The sequence below is a fragment of the Oryx dammah genome, unplaced genomic scaffold (assembly GCF_014754425.2).
Source record: "Oryx dammah isolate SB20612 unplaced genomic scaffold, SCBI_Odam_1.1 HiC_scaffold_1, whole genome shotgun sequence".
In the NCBI taxonomy this organism is placed as follows: Eukaryota; Metazoa; Chordata; class Mammalia; order Artiodactyla; family Bovidae; genus Oryx; species Oryx dammah.
The window spans coordinates 60,428,161-60,444,647 of record NW_024070185.1 but is presented as its reverse complement, the minus strand read 5'-3'; the positions used below and the strand labels follow the sequence as shown (position 1 = coordinate 60,444,647).

General features: G+C 41.5%; 1 protein-coding gene and 1 non-coding gene across 5 annotated transcripts in view; one reads left to right on the top strand and one right to left on the bottom strand.

Annotated features, from left to right (window-relative positions):
* Nucleotides 1–347: 347 nt before the first annotated feature.
* ZBTB5 (zinc finger and BTB domain containing 5) overlaps nucleotides 348–16,487 on the top strand; it is a 30,566-nt gene continuing 14,426 nt past the window's right edge. For 2 of the 4 annotated variants that reach the window (XR_005718380.1, XM_040224396.1), the window contains exon 1: nucleotides 348–565. The gene's annotated coding sequence lies outside the window, so the exon portion shown is untranslated. The other 2 variants (XM_040224562.1, XM_040224485.1) reach the window with 2 other exon arrangements.
* Nucleotides 13,398–13,504, bottom strand: LOC120867965. The gene has a single exon (XR_005722098.1). It is a non-coding gene; the product is annotated as a U6 spliceosomal RNA (small nuclear RNA).

Genomic DNA, 16,487 nt, shown 5'->3' with positions numbered 1-16,487 from the left:
ACCACAACGGTTCTCGATTGGCTTCGGCACACAGTCGCTTTTCTGTAGTCCAAACCTAGAGCCGCTTGGTGATAAATACCGCCTTAAAAGGCGTTTGATAACAGTTTTACGTGTTGTAAGGCAAACGGTTATTGGTCGCAGGGCTCACGGATTCGGTCGGTAGTAAACACAGCGAGGCTCCTGGGACCCTGGATTGGTCAGCGTTCCGGGTACAGAGTAAATTCCTCCGGATTCCGAGCATCGACTGGCTGCACTTCTGCCGCTGCCCCGCCCTCTCCCCTTCTGATTGGTTGCAGCTCGGGCTGGGAGAGGAGGAGGAAAGCCGCGGAGTAAGTGAGTCGTGTTGCGTCACTTCCGTTTGCTGTGGGCAGCCGCCGCGGTATTCTCAGAGTGCGGTGGCGAAGTGGCTGAAGGAGCTGAGGGACTAGAGGCGGGGTGGGCGGAAAAGGGAGGAATCCCATCACGGAGCCGCCAGCCTGGACGTTTCCACCTCCTCCGACACTGTCGGGTGGGATCGGAGAAGGGTCACCGCCTCCTTCGAGAAGGGGGGCGGAGCCCGGCTCAGGTGAGGCGACCCTGTCAACGCGAGCTATGGTGGCGCGCGCGGGCGCGCTCACGTGGAGACGGTTGAGCTCTAGGGGTGCTGGGTGGGCGGCGCGAGCGGGGTCTCGTCCTGGCGTCCAGACGCGCGCAGACGCGTACTGGTTTCCCTCCACACCCCACCCCCGCCTACCCTGACTGTCTTTCTGAGGGAGTATTGTTAACCCTCGGAATGGAGGGGCCAGGCTAGTGGGTGGCAGGTTCTGCGCAGGCGTCCGCCGTGTCCCGACGCCAGGCTGTCTGTCCGCAGGGTGGGGCGGGGGTTCTTGCCCACTTGCATCTGCCGGCGGGCGACGTTGGTTACGGGGCTCGGGTGGGAACGGCTTGCGACCAACAGCCTGGCGAGGTGAATAGAAGATCTGAGGGATGGGGTCGGGTGGCTCCCTTGCCCCCATCCTTGGTCTGTTTGAGCGACGAGATTTCATTTCATCAGAGCAAGGCCAAGGCGGTCTGGAATCGGGAACCGGAGGCTGACCCTGCACGGATGGAGTTAGTGTTTTGGAATGCCCCAACTTATCAGAGGACTAAAGTGTTTATAGGCATTTATTGGACGGCCTCTGCTTCCAGGCTTCGTGCTAGGAGCTGTGGGGAATGCAGTGGGAAGAACAGCCTTGCCCCCTCCTCCCCTCGTTTGGAGGACATAAAGATTTATACTACTTAGATATTAACATTAGGCAGTAAATTAAAGGGGGTGTCGAGGGTTAGGTTTTTTCCTTCTAAAGAAAGTCCTTTGTCGTTAAGTCAGTCTTGCCTTCTAGCATCGTGGAGGGTACTGTGGAAGCTAATTTCTGAATAGGACCCAAATTCTAAATAATTTGGAGGAAAAAAAGGCGCAGCAAAGTCTTGAATACTAAATAATATGCTTGGGTTCTGGTTAATTTTAATGAATGGAAGTAAGAAACCCTTCACCTTCAAAAATTGCAGCAAAAAGATTTCCAAAATATGTTCATATACCTTTCAGTTGTAGTAGGTTGACGATATTACGTACATTGGGATCTTTCTTTAGAGGCTGAAGAGAATGCTGTGCCTTAGACATCACTGATGATTTGTTATCCTTGTACTGGCTGTTGTGATTTAGATTAATTTAAAGAAGGTGGGTTAGGTGTCTCATTGTTTTCTGGAGAAACTACATTCTGTTTTTGTGGTTTCCGTGGTGAGCGTGGTAAGCTAAAAGATTAGCAGAGAGAGAAAGAGACCAGGTGGAAAGAGGAGAGAGAGAGGATTTTAGAAAAAAAGCCCCTAAACCAGGGGAAGGCCTCCTCCTACTGCTTTAGTCTGGTCTGGAAATCCCAGGAAATTTGGGAAGACTGGCTTTGCCACCACTGTTGGCTTGGTGACCTGCCAGGTAAGACTTAACTGGTTGAGGGCTTGTTCTGGGCTCTTGTGTTTTGCTAAATAAAACGAACCAGGACTTTTAAAGTCCTGAAATCAACATGTTTTCTTGCTTTCCCTTTTCTTTCCTGAAATTTGTGTCAAAACATGGTTAGCAAGGGATACTGGCAAGGTGTATTCTGGCTATTTGAAGTATCTAGCAAAATTCTGAAAGTGATCAGATTTGGAAGAAAAGCATTTTAGAGAGGTGTGTTTTGCTAAACTTAGGGGGTCAGTGCTCTCAAAAGAGGCTTTGTCTCAAGACTATCACGAGAAGTTGAAGTCATTAAAAAAATACTTGGGTACAGAATGCATGTAAATGTTTAGTATTTAAAGTACTTAGTGTGAATTATGTTGAATTGGAGTTGTTGAGTATGGGCAAGACTTAAAAATATCTTACGTACAGTGAGAAATGACAAAATTTGCTCTACTGCTGTACAGAATCTTGAATCTGCCTCAAATTCTCTTTGGAATGGGGAAAGAAAAGCCCAAGTTATTGATTCCATGTTAGTCTAAAGGTTTTGTTTTTTTTTTTAATATAAGTCTATTGTAAACAAATAATTTTCCTGTCTGTCAGTTTTAAGAACATGAGTTCCTTTTTTTTTTTTTTTTACCGCATTTAACATTTCTCAAATATGGATGCTGTCCAGTAGAGCCAGATTTTATGAGTGTAGCAGGTGGGATGGAATGTAACTCTACAAGGCACCTTTTGTCCAAATATAAAGTGAACTGAGGCTAAAAGACCAGCTGTTTCTGAGTGAACTATTGCTCTTACAGTTGTTTTCATCATTTCCATCACTGAATAGTGGCTTTTAATCTCCAGATTCCAATTTTAGGAGGTGCCTTGCATTTGACTAATTATACATCTATTAAAAGCTTTGAGTTACCTTTCTGACTGCTCAAACAGATTAGGAATTGTGTTAGAGTACTGACATTTTAGTGTAATATAGATAGATTATGGTTTTAGTATCTAAGATTATTTTATCTGTAGATAATTTTCCTTGTGATATTCTAACATATCTGAACGATATGTTTAAGGTTCCAGTATTTCCTTGATTCTAAACCGCATTCTGTTCACATTTTAATATTGACGACCCAGGGGGTAGGGGTGGGATGCCCTAAGTGAGCATTATGCCGTAGTTTAATTGGCAGCACTTCCCCCCCCTAATGTTACATGGAATGGGATTGCACTTTATAAGCACTGGCATCCTAGATTTAATGAAACATGGTACTATTAAAAGACTTGTGTCCAATTAATTCCATGTTAATTGTAATCAGTTGATTTTCCAAATCTGCCTTTGCACTTAGAAGAAAGTTTGTTACTGAAAAGAATCCCATTGGAAGTAATATTTATCCTTATATAGATGGAAATTAGCAAACTGATTTGTTTCTTTGACATATTTTTAAAGGATGATTGAATGCTGGGTCTGCTTTTTGGAGACTATGCTTGGTGCTTTGTTACTTTGTGTACTTGATAACAGTTTACAAATGCTTTATTTCCTGATTCTTAAAAGTTTAAAATAATCAGGGTGAATCACTCCCCCTTTCTTCTGTACAAGATGTGGTTAACTGGATGTAATTGATTTTTCAATACATCTTAATTAGTGAGTTATAATTTAAAATCCACTCAGCTGTCTTTCTTTAAAAATGCAAGACCTTCAATTTTGTAGTCCTTCCATTTTCGTCTCTACTGCAGAGAGGATCTGTGAAAGGCGTACAGGGAGAAGAAAACCCACCGTTTGGGGGTTCAGTTTTGAGAAGAATCACAGATAATACAAAAATCTAAGCACGTTTAGTAACATACATTGTATTTTATTTTGAATAGAATGTTAAAAGCAGCTCAGCTGGTGAAGTATCAGTTGCTTGCTGAATACTCTTGATTTGATAAATAATTCAGAAGTGAAGGGATATACTGCTTTGAAAGTAAACTTGGCATAAGAAATGAATTAAATCCATTTTTCATTTTCTTCCTGAAAAGGCACCATCAATAATAGTGTCTCCAGTGCTTCAAAATGGCTTTCTTCTTGATACAAGTTTAGTTTTTCTTAAGAAATATGTATCTTGATCTGTCAGGGGTAAAAGGCAATAAAGGCTGTTTTTAAAAATTGCTGAAAAGGTTGTGTGTGGCAAGGGCAACTCAAATGGGTATCAGGCAACATTTTCTAAATAACAGAAAATATATTTAGACTTCTTAAAAATGTTAAAATATAGTCTCAAATATACAAGCAGCTAAAAGAAGCCATTTATGAGTGGTTTCTATAGATTTTTGCATACCTTTGTGAAGTTTTTACCATCGTCTGAGTATTAAGTGGCTACAGATGTTCTTTTATCTGGATGATCAATTGGCTAGCTAGTCATTGTAAGTTTTAGGAAAATGTAGCACCTGAGAAAGGAACATTTCTGGGACAATACAGTGCAGGTGTAAAGTTCTGAACAGGATAAAGCAGCGAAGTTTGTTGTAAATTATTTTGAAGTTGAAGTGCAGTACTATCAGATTCTGTCCTGTAACTGACTGACTTGAGCAGGCTGGTCTTTCAGACAGCATCCTGCTGGTGGGCCACCATCTTGGCTAACCATCTCCCTGACAGGTTTAGGCAGATCAAGATCTTCCCCTTTTAGCAGGTGATCCTGCCATGAGGAATGCATTCTATCACTCAGCCCCTCTTCTCCCCAAAGCTGTGCTCTCTGATTCTTGTTTGGCACCAGCCTCTTGGAGGGCATGGTTGGGAGGAGCGAGAGGCAAGGAGCAGTGGAAGCAGAAAAAAAGCTTATCTTGCATCCTGCTGACCTTCCAAATTAGGGTCTGTTGGCAGTGGCGAAGGCTTGGCAGTGTGGTCTTTGGTGCTGGCAGTAAAGGAAGATTTGAGGAAGAGAAGAGCAGCCCATGCTCCCAGCTCTTTCAGAACCCTTACTCTAATTTTCGCCCCTTAGCTGTTACTTTACACACCTTTCTTTTCACTTAACTTCCAATTCTTGACTCTGACCTTGCTTTTCAGCTTCATCCCTCCAATCTCCTAATCCTTATTCCTAACCTTTGCTCACAGTCAGTCCAATTCAGTTCAGTTGCTCAGTCGCGTCCGACTCTTGGCCACCCCATGGACTGCAGCATGCCAGGCCTCCCTGTCCATCACCAACCTGGATGAGTTTACTCAGACTCACGTCCATCGAGTCAGTGATGCCATCCAACCATCTCATCCTCTGTTGTCCCCTTCTCCCACCTTCAGTCTTCCCGAGCATCAGAGTCTTTTCAAATAAGTCAGTTCTCCGCATCAGGTGGCCAAAGTATTGGAGTTTTAGCTTCAACATCAGTCCTTCCAATGAGTATTCAGGACTGATTTCCTTTAGGATGGACTGATTTGATCTCCTTGCAGTCCAAGGGACTCTAAAGAGTCTTTTCCAACACTACAGTTCAAAAGCATCAATTCTTCAGTGCTTAGCTTTCATTACAGTCCAACTCTCACATTCATACATGACTACTGGAAAAACCATAGCCTTGACTAGACGGACCTTTGTTGGCAGAGTAATGTCTCTGCTTTTTAATATGCTGTCTAGGTTGGTCATAACTTTCCTTCCAAGGAGTAAGCGTCTTTTCATTTCATGGCTGCAGTTACCATCTGCAGTGAGCTTGGAGCCCAAAACAATAAAGTCTGACACTGTTTCCTCTGTTTCCCCATCTATTTGCCATGAAGTGATAGGACCAGATGCTGTGATCTTAGTTTTCTGAACATTGAGCTTTAAGCCAACTTTTTCCCTTGCCTCTTTCACTTTCATCAAGAAGCTCTTTAGTTCTTTGCCTTCTGCTCTAAGGATGGTGTCATCTGTGTATCTGAGGTTATTGATATTTCTCCCGGCAATCTTGATTCCAGCTTGCACTTTTCCAGTCCAGCGTTTCTCATGGTGTACTCTGCATATAAGTTAAATAAGCAGGGTAAAAACATACAGCCTTGACATACTACTTTCCTGATTTGGAACCAGTCTGTTGTTCCATGTCCAGTTCTAACTGTTGCTTCCTGACCTGCATACAGATTTCTCAAGAGGCAGCTCAGGTGGTCTGGTATTCCCATCTCTTTCAGAATTTTCCACAGTTTGTGGTGATCCACACAGTCAAAGGCTTTGGCATAGTCAATAAAGCAGAAATAGATGTTTTTCTGGAACTCTCTTGCTTTTTCAGTGATCCAGCGAATGTTGGCAATTTGATCTCTGGTTCCTCTGCCTTTTCTAAATCCAGCTTGAACATCTGGAAGTTAACGGTTCACGTACTGTTGAAGCCTGGCTTGGAAAATTTTGAGCATTACTTCCTAGCGTGTCACACTAGTATTAATAATTGTGTACTGTCTCTCCTCTGAATATTCTCTTATCAGCCACTGGGCCTGTGTCTTCCTGGTGGCTGAAGTTTTGTGGTTGGACCTAGGTTTATACCTCTTCTCCTTCACTTACTGTACTAGTCAGGTGATGTTGGCCCTAGACATGGGGATGACAGTCACTGCTTGACCATCCATCCATAAGAGAGAATACATGTAAGGTACCTACAGGACCTGGCTCTTAGTAGGCATTCCACCCTTTCATCCAACTAATTGAAGTATAGTGGTAAGTATAGTGCAGTGTTACTTAGATTACACAGGTGCTTTGACTGTTTGCTACCATTGTAACAGGTTAAAAGGCATACTTCATGAGTGATCTTGGAAGGTAATATTGCTGAGAAAATGCTAAGTAATTTGTTTTGTAAATTTGAGTAGCACAATATATGTATAAATTGAAGGCTACCTTTACACTAAAGTTCCATTTATCCTATTTTTTAAAGTGAGATTCCACATACATGCATTTTCCATATATGTGAAACTTAACCTATTTCAGTGCTATTTCAAACTTTTTGAATTCCTTAGAATTCCTCTACGCATTTAAAAATTGTTGATGACTCCAAAGAGTTTGTGAGTTATAGCTATGATATTTAGCATATTAGAAATTAATATTGAGGGAAAATTTTAAGTATTCATTAAAAATAATTAACCTATTACATGTTAACATAAATAACATATCTTTATGAAAACTGTTTTCCAAAACAAATATCTAATGAAAAGAGTGGCATTAAAAAAAAAAATTTTATGTTTTAGAACAGTTTTTGATGTAAAGAATGTGAAGATAGTACAGAGTTCCCATAAATATAAACCCCCACCCTGCTTCCCTATTATTAACATCTGACATTAGTATGGTACATTGGTTATAATTAATGAACCATTATCAATACTTTGTTATTAATTAAAGTCCATTCTTCATTCAAGCTTTCTTAGTTGTTTACCTCCTGTCAATTTTCTGTTGCAAGATCTCATTGCTAAATATGATGACATTACATTTAGTCATTTTGTCACCTTAAGCTTCTGGCTGTGACAGTTTCTCATACTTTCTTTGTTTTCAGTGACTCATAATTTTGAGGAGTACCAGTCAGATAGTTTGTGGGATATCCCTCAGTTGGGATTTGTCTGATTTTTCCCACAATTAGACGGAGGTTATGGGTGTCTTCGGAGAAGACCATCCTCATGACAGGAACGTATGGTACATACCAAGATTTAGACTATCAACATGATTTGTCACCATTGATATTGCCTTTGGTCACCTGGCCGAGACAGTGTTAGTCGGATTTCTCTACTGTTACGTCCCTTCGCTCTCCTCCCCTTCCTTTCCATCCCTTACCCTGGGAGGAAGTCACTATGACCAGCTCGCACTAAGGAGTGGAGAGTTATGTTCCAGCCCCTTTAAGGGCAGAGTAGCTACATAAATCATTTGGAATTTGTCTGCACAGCAGATCTGTCTCTTCTCTCTCATTTGTTTAATCATTTATATCGATATTGACCTATGGATATTTATATTTTGGGTTATAATCCAGTACTATTTATCTTTTTGTTCAATTGTTCCAACTTTGGTCTTTGAGAGCTCTTACTCCTGTTAGGTAAGAGCTTTCCCCTACTTCCATTATCATGTTTGTTTGAAGCACTTCCTTACACTTTAGTACTGTGAGATGCTGCAGGCTTATATATTATATAAGGCTTATATATGCAGGCTTACATTTCCTGCCCCAGTCCTAGAACTATCCACTTCTTCAAGGAGCCCTGGTTTCTTTTTTTAGAGAATTGTATTTGAAACCAAGTTCTAGGCACCAAGAATGCTTGGAATGGCAGTATTTTACATTTTTTGCAAATCTCTTTAATGTCTAATAGAAGACAGGTGGATTCTCATACTTGCTTCTAATGTTCTATTTGTTGTGATATATTCTTTTTTATTTTTATTTTTGGCTGCACTGTGCAGCATTCAGGATCTTAGTTCCCCAGTCAGGGATCAAACCTGTGTCCCCTGCCTTGGGAGTGCAGAGTCTTCACCACTGGACTATCAAGGAAGTCCCTTGCATTATACTCTTGATTAAAGCCTGAAAGAAAAATCCAGCATCTCACAAATGTGTAGTTGGAAGGAAGAGTATTTTAGTAGCTTTTTCAGATGAATTTGGATATTCTTTTCTGCTACTGTCATAAACTTGACGGATGTAATTTTCTTAAGTGGTTAGTTACTGTAGGATGTGAAGCCATATCATATTGTTGCATTAAAATATATTAGTTTATATCTTGCACTTTGAATTTTTTTACTCATACGTTATTTTGTAATATGATTACAACATTGGATGTTTGGAAAATATTGTTTCACTGAGTTATGCAGATCTTTCAATTGTCGACCCACTTATTATACAGTATTTTAAAAATCACATGACATTAACATTACCAATGGTCTTGTCAGAAGACTTTGAGTTTTGGGATGCTTTGAAGCCTATGGTGGCAAACACAAATTTTCCAAAAGGTTGGTTTTCACCTGAAAGCTCAAATTTTATCATAGGCAGCAAATACTGTAGATTGTTTTCATTGAAATGACAGGCTCATTTCATCTTCAAGAAAATGTCTGGCAGATACTCAAGTCTGAATAACCATAGTTTGTCTGTTGTTTGTTCTTCCAAGTAAAAATGGTATTTGATGAAAACAGTTCAGCTTATGACTCAAAAATTACGCAAGTAGTTTTCCTTGAGACAATGTATTTCAGTATGCAGTACAGTTGCTTCAAGTGCACTTCACATTTCATCTCATGCATTCTTAAAAAAAAAAAAAACTGTTCAAGAATAAAAATTAGTGATAACGAAGGGAAAGGGAGATCAGATACCCTGTAGAGTCAGCTTCCTTGCGCTAGTGGCTTGTCCAGCACAGACAGAGACTGCATTCTGGCCAGATGGTTCCTGCTGCCCAGCTCAAGCTTAGATGGCCAGCCTTCCCATCAGTTCTGTGAGCAAACCTGTAACCTCTCAGCAACTTACCTTTATGCTGCAACCCAGAGCCCTGACATACTGTGAACAATACATTTTTTTTTAAGTGCTTTTTATAGAAGTTATCTGAAAAAAATGATGATAGTCTTTAGTTCAAAATTGTATGCCTCTAATGGTTTGCTTTTCTGATGACTCACAGTAATTATTAATATCAGTTATGAGCATTCACTCTCCAGTACCTATCTTTCTAGCCTTACCTAGTTTGCAGCCAGAGTGAATGCATTGCTTCCCCCACCTCAAACCTTTCCCTGCCTTTACCTCTGTCTGGAGTGTACTTTACATCTACAATTTATCCAAATCCAAACCAATAATTCCTAGCTCTGTTGTCAGTACCACTATGAAGCTGAAAATACCCTTTACCTTCTCTGAGCTCCTGAGTACCATCATCTCTTAGGCAGCACTTAATGCTTTTCTCTTTGAGCTATGGTTATCTGTGTATGTCTTGTTGCCACTGAGCGCCTATGACAGTAAAGACTATGCCGTAGAAATTCTCTGTTCCACAGTGCTTAATCTTAAACAAAGTAGGAGTTTTAAAATGTTAGATGAATGAATTTGTAAATCAAATTCACAAGCACCTTCCTTGGCTTTTAAGATCTTTAGGTTTAATAGCCCCTCCAGTACATGCTGCTGGGCCCTTTTTCCCCCTTAGTGGGTCAGCTGTCCCTTTTTGCAGCTGTCAGCATGCAGCCGCCTCTGGTCCTCATTCTAGAATTTTTTGTGCCTGTCTTCAGTTAGTTAGAAAACTAGAAAAACTTGAATTTTGTTTGTTTGAAACAAAAGACTGTTGTGAGGGCTTCAGGGACTTTCCTATGAGGAAATCTTTCATATATGTATAGGCTTTGATCTTTGTTTTGGATTTCTGAGATTTCTTCTTTCTGACTTCTGGCTGATTTTAGGGATAGTTGTGATTCTCAGGAAAATGACTTGTTGGGTAATATGGTGTTATATTTCATCTGTATACAAAATTCCAGTGGTTAAAATGCCTTACGTCCAATGCAGGGGGCACAGGTTTGATCCCCTCACATGCTGCATGAGGGGCCAATAAAATATCTAAAATTACTTTACAAATACTTCATTGAGTTTATATCAGGCACTTTGGGAGAGAGAGAGGAAATATAGTCCCTGGCCTCAACAGGCGGTTTTAGTAGAAGCATTTTGACTTTGCACTGGAGTATAAGTAGGGTGCTAATAACTTATGCAGACTGAATTATAAAATTCTAGGTCAGCTAATTTCTAAGGATTTTTCACTGGAAAATAAGGTGGTGAAGAGGGAGCACTGAAGAGTAGGGTGAGATGGTAAGGGCTTCTGGCATTAGCTTGACATCCCCAGTCATGCTCATGTTCAGTCATTGATGGACTTCCTTTTTAATAGACTTAAATCTGTCCAATTTCGGCTTCCCAGGTGGTGCTAGTGGTAAAGAATCCACCTGCCAATGCAGGAGACATGAGAGACACGGGTTCAGGTTGGAAAGATACCCCTGTGGAGGACATGGCAACCCATTCCAGTATTCTTGCCTAGAGTATCCCATGGACAGAGGAGCCTGGCAGGCTACAATCCATAGGGTCACAAAGAGTCAGACAAGACTGAAAAGTCTTAGCACACAAGTCCAGTTTCTGAACCAACCCTGACACAACAGAACCAGAGATGATGAAATTAGTCATATCCAGTGGTTAAGAATCAGCCTGCTAATGCAGGGGACGTGGGTTTGATCCCTGATCCAGGGAGATCCCACATGCTGTGACACAACTGAGCCCTTGCAACATGACTGCTGAGGCCACATGCTGGGCTGCATGCCTGAAGCCTGCATGCAGGCTAGAGAAGCCTACATGCCTAGAGCTCATGCTCTCCAAAAAGAGAAAACACCACAATGAGAAATTTGCTTGCTGCAACTAGAGAAAACCCATGCCCAGCAGCATAGACCCAGCACAGCCAAACTGAAAGAAATTAGGCTGATGGATGTGGTATCTGAAGCTAACCCTGGGCACCTGCATACCTAGCTAGTCTCACTTAGTTGGTCAGATCAGAATATGGATGAGATTTTAGGATTCCAGGACTTGGAACCCCATCAAAGTCCTAGCCCGCTTGACTGGGACCTTGTCTGTTTTGTACTCTTACATACTTATTTTCACTTTTGTCATCTCTACAAGTAGAGGGAAAGTTCTGTTTATATTTCTGCTAGGGTTTTATCTAGATTAGGGATATTGAACATAAGAGTTCTTAGAATGTTAAGATGCTGCTTGGTGGTGTAGCCTTGCAGGTCCTCCCTGGCAGATGGGCAGCAGATCGCTTGCTATGTGGTAGATGATATTTGAGTATGGGTGTACTTTTCTTTACAAACTAAGTATATTGTTGAAAAGCGTGTGGGTAGGTCAGTATATAAATCAGATAGTTTAAAATGTGCTATTAACTGGCTTGTTCTCCTAGAACACAAATGAATTTTATTAGTCTAAGTAAAGCACTCTATCTATCAGATCTAGTCCCTTTCTCACTTCCATTGTATAATCATAAAGGATTTGATTTAGGTCATACCTGAATGGTCTAGTGGTTTTCCCTACTTTCTTCAATTTAAGTCTCAATTTGGCAATAAGGAGTTAGGAAATCAGCCCTGGGATTTCTTTGGAAGGAATGATGCTAAAGCTGAAACTCCAGTACTTTGGCCACCTCATGTGAAGAGTTGACTCACTGGAAAAGACTCTGATGCTAGGAGGGATTGGGGGCAGGAGGAGAAGGGGACAACAGAGGATGAGATGGCTGGATGGCATCACTGACTTGATGGACGTGAGTCTGAGTGAACTCTGGAAGTTGGTGATGGACAGGGAGGCCTGGTGTGCTGCGATTCATGGGGTCGCAAAGAGTCGGATACGACTGAGCGACTGAACTGAAGTAAAGCACTATTAGGAAAGTGAATCTATTGAGAAAACAGTTAGCTCTTGATCATGTTAATGTAATAAGCAGTGGTATAAGTGTATTTTCTTAATCATATTTAGTTTGGAGGTTACTAACAATCTGTTCCTACAGATAAATATTCTAGTGTACACTTGCTTCGGGTCAAACACAGTTCATTTCAGTCGCTCAGTCATGTCCGACTCTGCGACCCCATGGACTGCAGCACGCCAGGTTTCCCTGTCCATCACCAACTCCTGGGGTTTACTCAAACTCATGTCTATCGAGTCGGTGATGCAGTCCAGCCATCTCATCCTCTGTTGTCCCCTTCTCCTCCCTCCTTTAGTCTTAGAAATTGGTAAATTATTTGTGGTATCTCCTGCCATATAGATGCAGTCACATTTTGAAATCTTTTAAAAAGACATGAAGCTTTTTTCCTTGGTTTGAAGGCTTCAGACAGGCAGCTTTTCATAGAACACTTAGCTTATTAGCATGAGCCCTTTTATAGCTTTCAGACTGGATCTCTTGAGTTTGCTAGAGATGCTTGTGAGTTTTGAATAAGCATGATCTTGATTCATGACTCCCTTCCATCGCATTTCATACCTCCCAAACTGACTGAAGCTTTAAAATACTCTTTTTAGATCCAAAAATGTTTCAATATAGCCATGTTATTCATATTTTTAATTAAGATTATGATTTGAGCTTTACTGTGTGACAGAGAGCCAACATGACCCTGGTTAAGGTAAAAGGGGAGTTTGTTGGCTCATGAAATAGGAAGTCCTAGGATCATGCCAACTACAGTCATGGCTGGATCCCAGGGTCTTGATGTCATCAGTATATTGTCTTTGGAATTGCTTCCCTCTGTGTTGGCTTCATTCTCAAATAGGCAAAAATCGATACCATCAGTGTTAGACTTACATCTCCCTCACAGCTTGTAGTCTGAGTGAAGAGAATATCTCTTTCTTTTCCTCTCTCTTTCTCACTTGTTTTTTTGATATAGTCAGGCCTGCCTTTTTCTCTTCTCTAACATTGGCATTGATAAGGATCTCAGTGAGGGACTTCCCTGGAGATCCAGTGATTAACCCACTCTTGAGTGCAGGGAGTGTGGGTTTGATCCCTTGTTTGAGAACTAAGATCCATAATGCCATGAGGCATAGCCCCCCCCCCCAGAAAGGATCCCAGTGAGTGAAAAATATGAAACGCTTAATGAATTTGTGTGTCGTCCTTGCGCAGGGCACATGCTAATCTTCTCTGTATGGTTCCAATTTTAGTATGTGTGCTGCCAAAGCAAGCACAAGAATATCTTTTTTTTAATGGTACCAGCAGAAGTCCCCAGGGCAGACTCTAATTCTGGTATGGCTTGGGTCACATATCCATCTCTGAAACAATCACTGTAATCAAGAGAAGTGGTTACCAAAGTAGCCAGGCATCCCTGGATCTTCTGGAACTCAGAGGTTTGGGGGCATTCATCTGTTCCATGTGGACTAACAATGGTTTAAAAGTGATTTTCCCCAAAGACATTAATAGATACCCTTTCCTCTCCCCAAACATTAATAAAAAAAGTGTCCCTTGGGGATTATATTTGAATGTTGATTTGTTGGGAGATGCAAAGTTTCACATTGTTTCAGTTATTTATTGCTGTGTAACAAATCAAAGACCATCCCCAAGAAAAAGAAATGCAAAAAGTAAAATGGCTGTCTGAGGAGGCCTTACAAATAGCTGTGAAAAGAAGAGAAGTGAAAAGCAAAGGAGAAAAGGAAAGATATATCCATTTGAATGCAGAGTTCCAAAGAATAGCAAGGAGCGATAGAAAGCTTTCCTCAGCTATCAATGCAAAGAAATAGAGGTAAACAATAGAATGGGAAAGACTAGAGATCTCTTCAAGAAAATTAAAGATATCAAGGGAACATTTCATGCAAAGATGGACAGAAATGGTATGGACTTGACAGAAGCAGAAGATACTAAGAAGAGGTGGCAAGAATACACAGAAGAACTGTACAAAAAAGATATTCACGACCCGAATAATCATGATGGTGTGATCACTCACTTAGAGCCAGACATCTTGGAATGTGAAGTGGGCCTTAGGAAGCACCACTATGAACAAAGCTAGTGGAGGTGATGGAATTCTAGTTGAGCTATTTCAGATCCTAAAAGATGATGCTGTGAAAGTGCTGCACTCAATATGCCAGCAAATTTGGAAAACTCAGCAGTGGCCATAAGACTGGAAAAGGTCAGTTTTCATTCCAATGCCAAAGAATGCTCAAACTACTGCACAATTGCACTCATCTCACGTGCTAGTAAAGTAATGGTCAAAATCCTCCAAGCCAGGCTTCAACAGTACGTGAACCGTGAACTTCCAGATGTTCAAGCTGGATTTAGAAAAGGCAGAGGAACCAGAGATCAAATTGCCAACATCCACTGGATCATCGAAAAAGCAAGAGAGTTCCAGAAAAACATCTATTTCTGCTTTATTGACTATGCCAAAGCCTTTGACTGTGTGGATCACCACAAACTGTGGAAAATTCTGAAAGAGATGGGAATACCAGACCACCTGAGCTGCCTCTTGAGAAATCTGTGTGCAGGTTAGGAAGCAAGAGTTAGAACTGGACATGGAACAACAGACTGGTTCCAAATAGGAAAAGCATTATGTCAAGGCTGTATATTGTCACCTGGCTTATTTAACTTGTATGCAGAGTGCATCATGAGAAATGCTGGGCTGGATGAGGCACAAGTTGGAATCAAGATTGCCGGGAGAAATATCAATAACCTCAGATATGCAGATGACACCACCCTTATGGCAGAAAGTGAAGAAGAACTAAAGAGCCTCTTGATGAAAAAGACTCTTGAAAGTCCCTTGGACTGCAAGGAGATCCAACCAGTCCATTCTAAAGGAGATCAGTCCTGGGTGCTCTTTGGAAGGAATGATGCTAAAGCTGAAACTCCAGTACTTTGGCTACCTCATGAGAAGAGTGACTCATTGGAAAAGACTCTGATGCTGGGAGAGATTGGGGGCAAGAGGAGAAGGGGACGACAGAGGATGAGATGGCTGGATGGCATCACTGACTCGATGGATGTGAGTTTGAGTAAACTCTGGGAGTTGGTGATGGACAGGGAGGCCTGGCGTGGTGCGATTCATGGGGTCGCAAAGAGTCAGACACGACTGAGCGGCTGAACTGAACTGAACTTGATGAAAGAGGAGAGTGAAAAAGTTGACTTAAAGCTCAACATTCAGAAAACTAAGATGATGGCATCCAGTCCCATCACTTCATGGCAAATAAGTGGGGAAAGAGTGGAAACAGTGGCTGACTTTATTTTGGGGGGCTCCAAAATCACTACAGATGGTGATTGCAGCCATGAAATTAAAAGACACTTGGTCCTTGGAAGGAAAGTTATGATCAACCACAGTTCAGTTCAGTTGCTCAGTCGTGTCCGACTCTTTGTGACCCCATGAATTGCAGCACGCCAGGCCTCCCTGTCCATCACCATCTCCTGGAGTTCACTCAGGCTAGACAGCATATTAAAAAGCAGAGACATTACTTTGCCAGCAAAGGTCCATTTAGTCAAGGCTATGGTTTTTCCAGGCTATCATGTATGGATGTGAGAGTTGGACTATAAAGAAAGCTGGGCACCGAAGAGTTGGTGCTTGTGAACTGTGGTGTTGGTGAAGACTGGTGAGAGTCCCTTGGGACGGAGATTCAGCCAGTCAGTCCTAAAGGAGATCAGTCCTGAGTGTTCATTGGAAGGACTGATGTTGAAGCTGAAACTCCAGTACTTTGGCCACCTGATACTAAGAACTGACTTATTTGAAAAGACCTTGATACTAGGAAAGATTAAAGGCGGGAGGAGAAGGAGACAACAGAGGATGAGATGGTTGGATGGCATCACTGACTTGATGAACATGAGTTTGAGTAAGCTCCAGGAGTTGGTGATGGACAGGGAGGCCTGGCTTGCTGCAGTCCATGGGGTCGCAGAGTTGAACTCGTCTGAGCGACTGAACTGAATTCTTTCGCAACTTGTTCTAATTGTGTGTGTTAGGGTGGGGCTGATTATGGTCTCTTCAGGCTCTTTTTATAGTTTTAAAAATAAATTTTACCAAAGATATATATATGTCTCAGTAATTTGCTAAGTACACACACTGAAGTCAAATAATCCAACAAGATGTGTTAAGTACTAGGCCTTAGGCTCCCTGCATCCCATTTTCTCTTCTCCAAGACTCCCACTTTCAACTCTTAGCTAATTCTTTTGATATTTACATACATGTATGAAAAGGTATGCTTG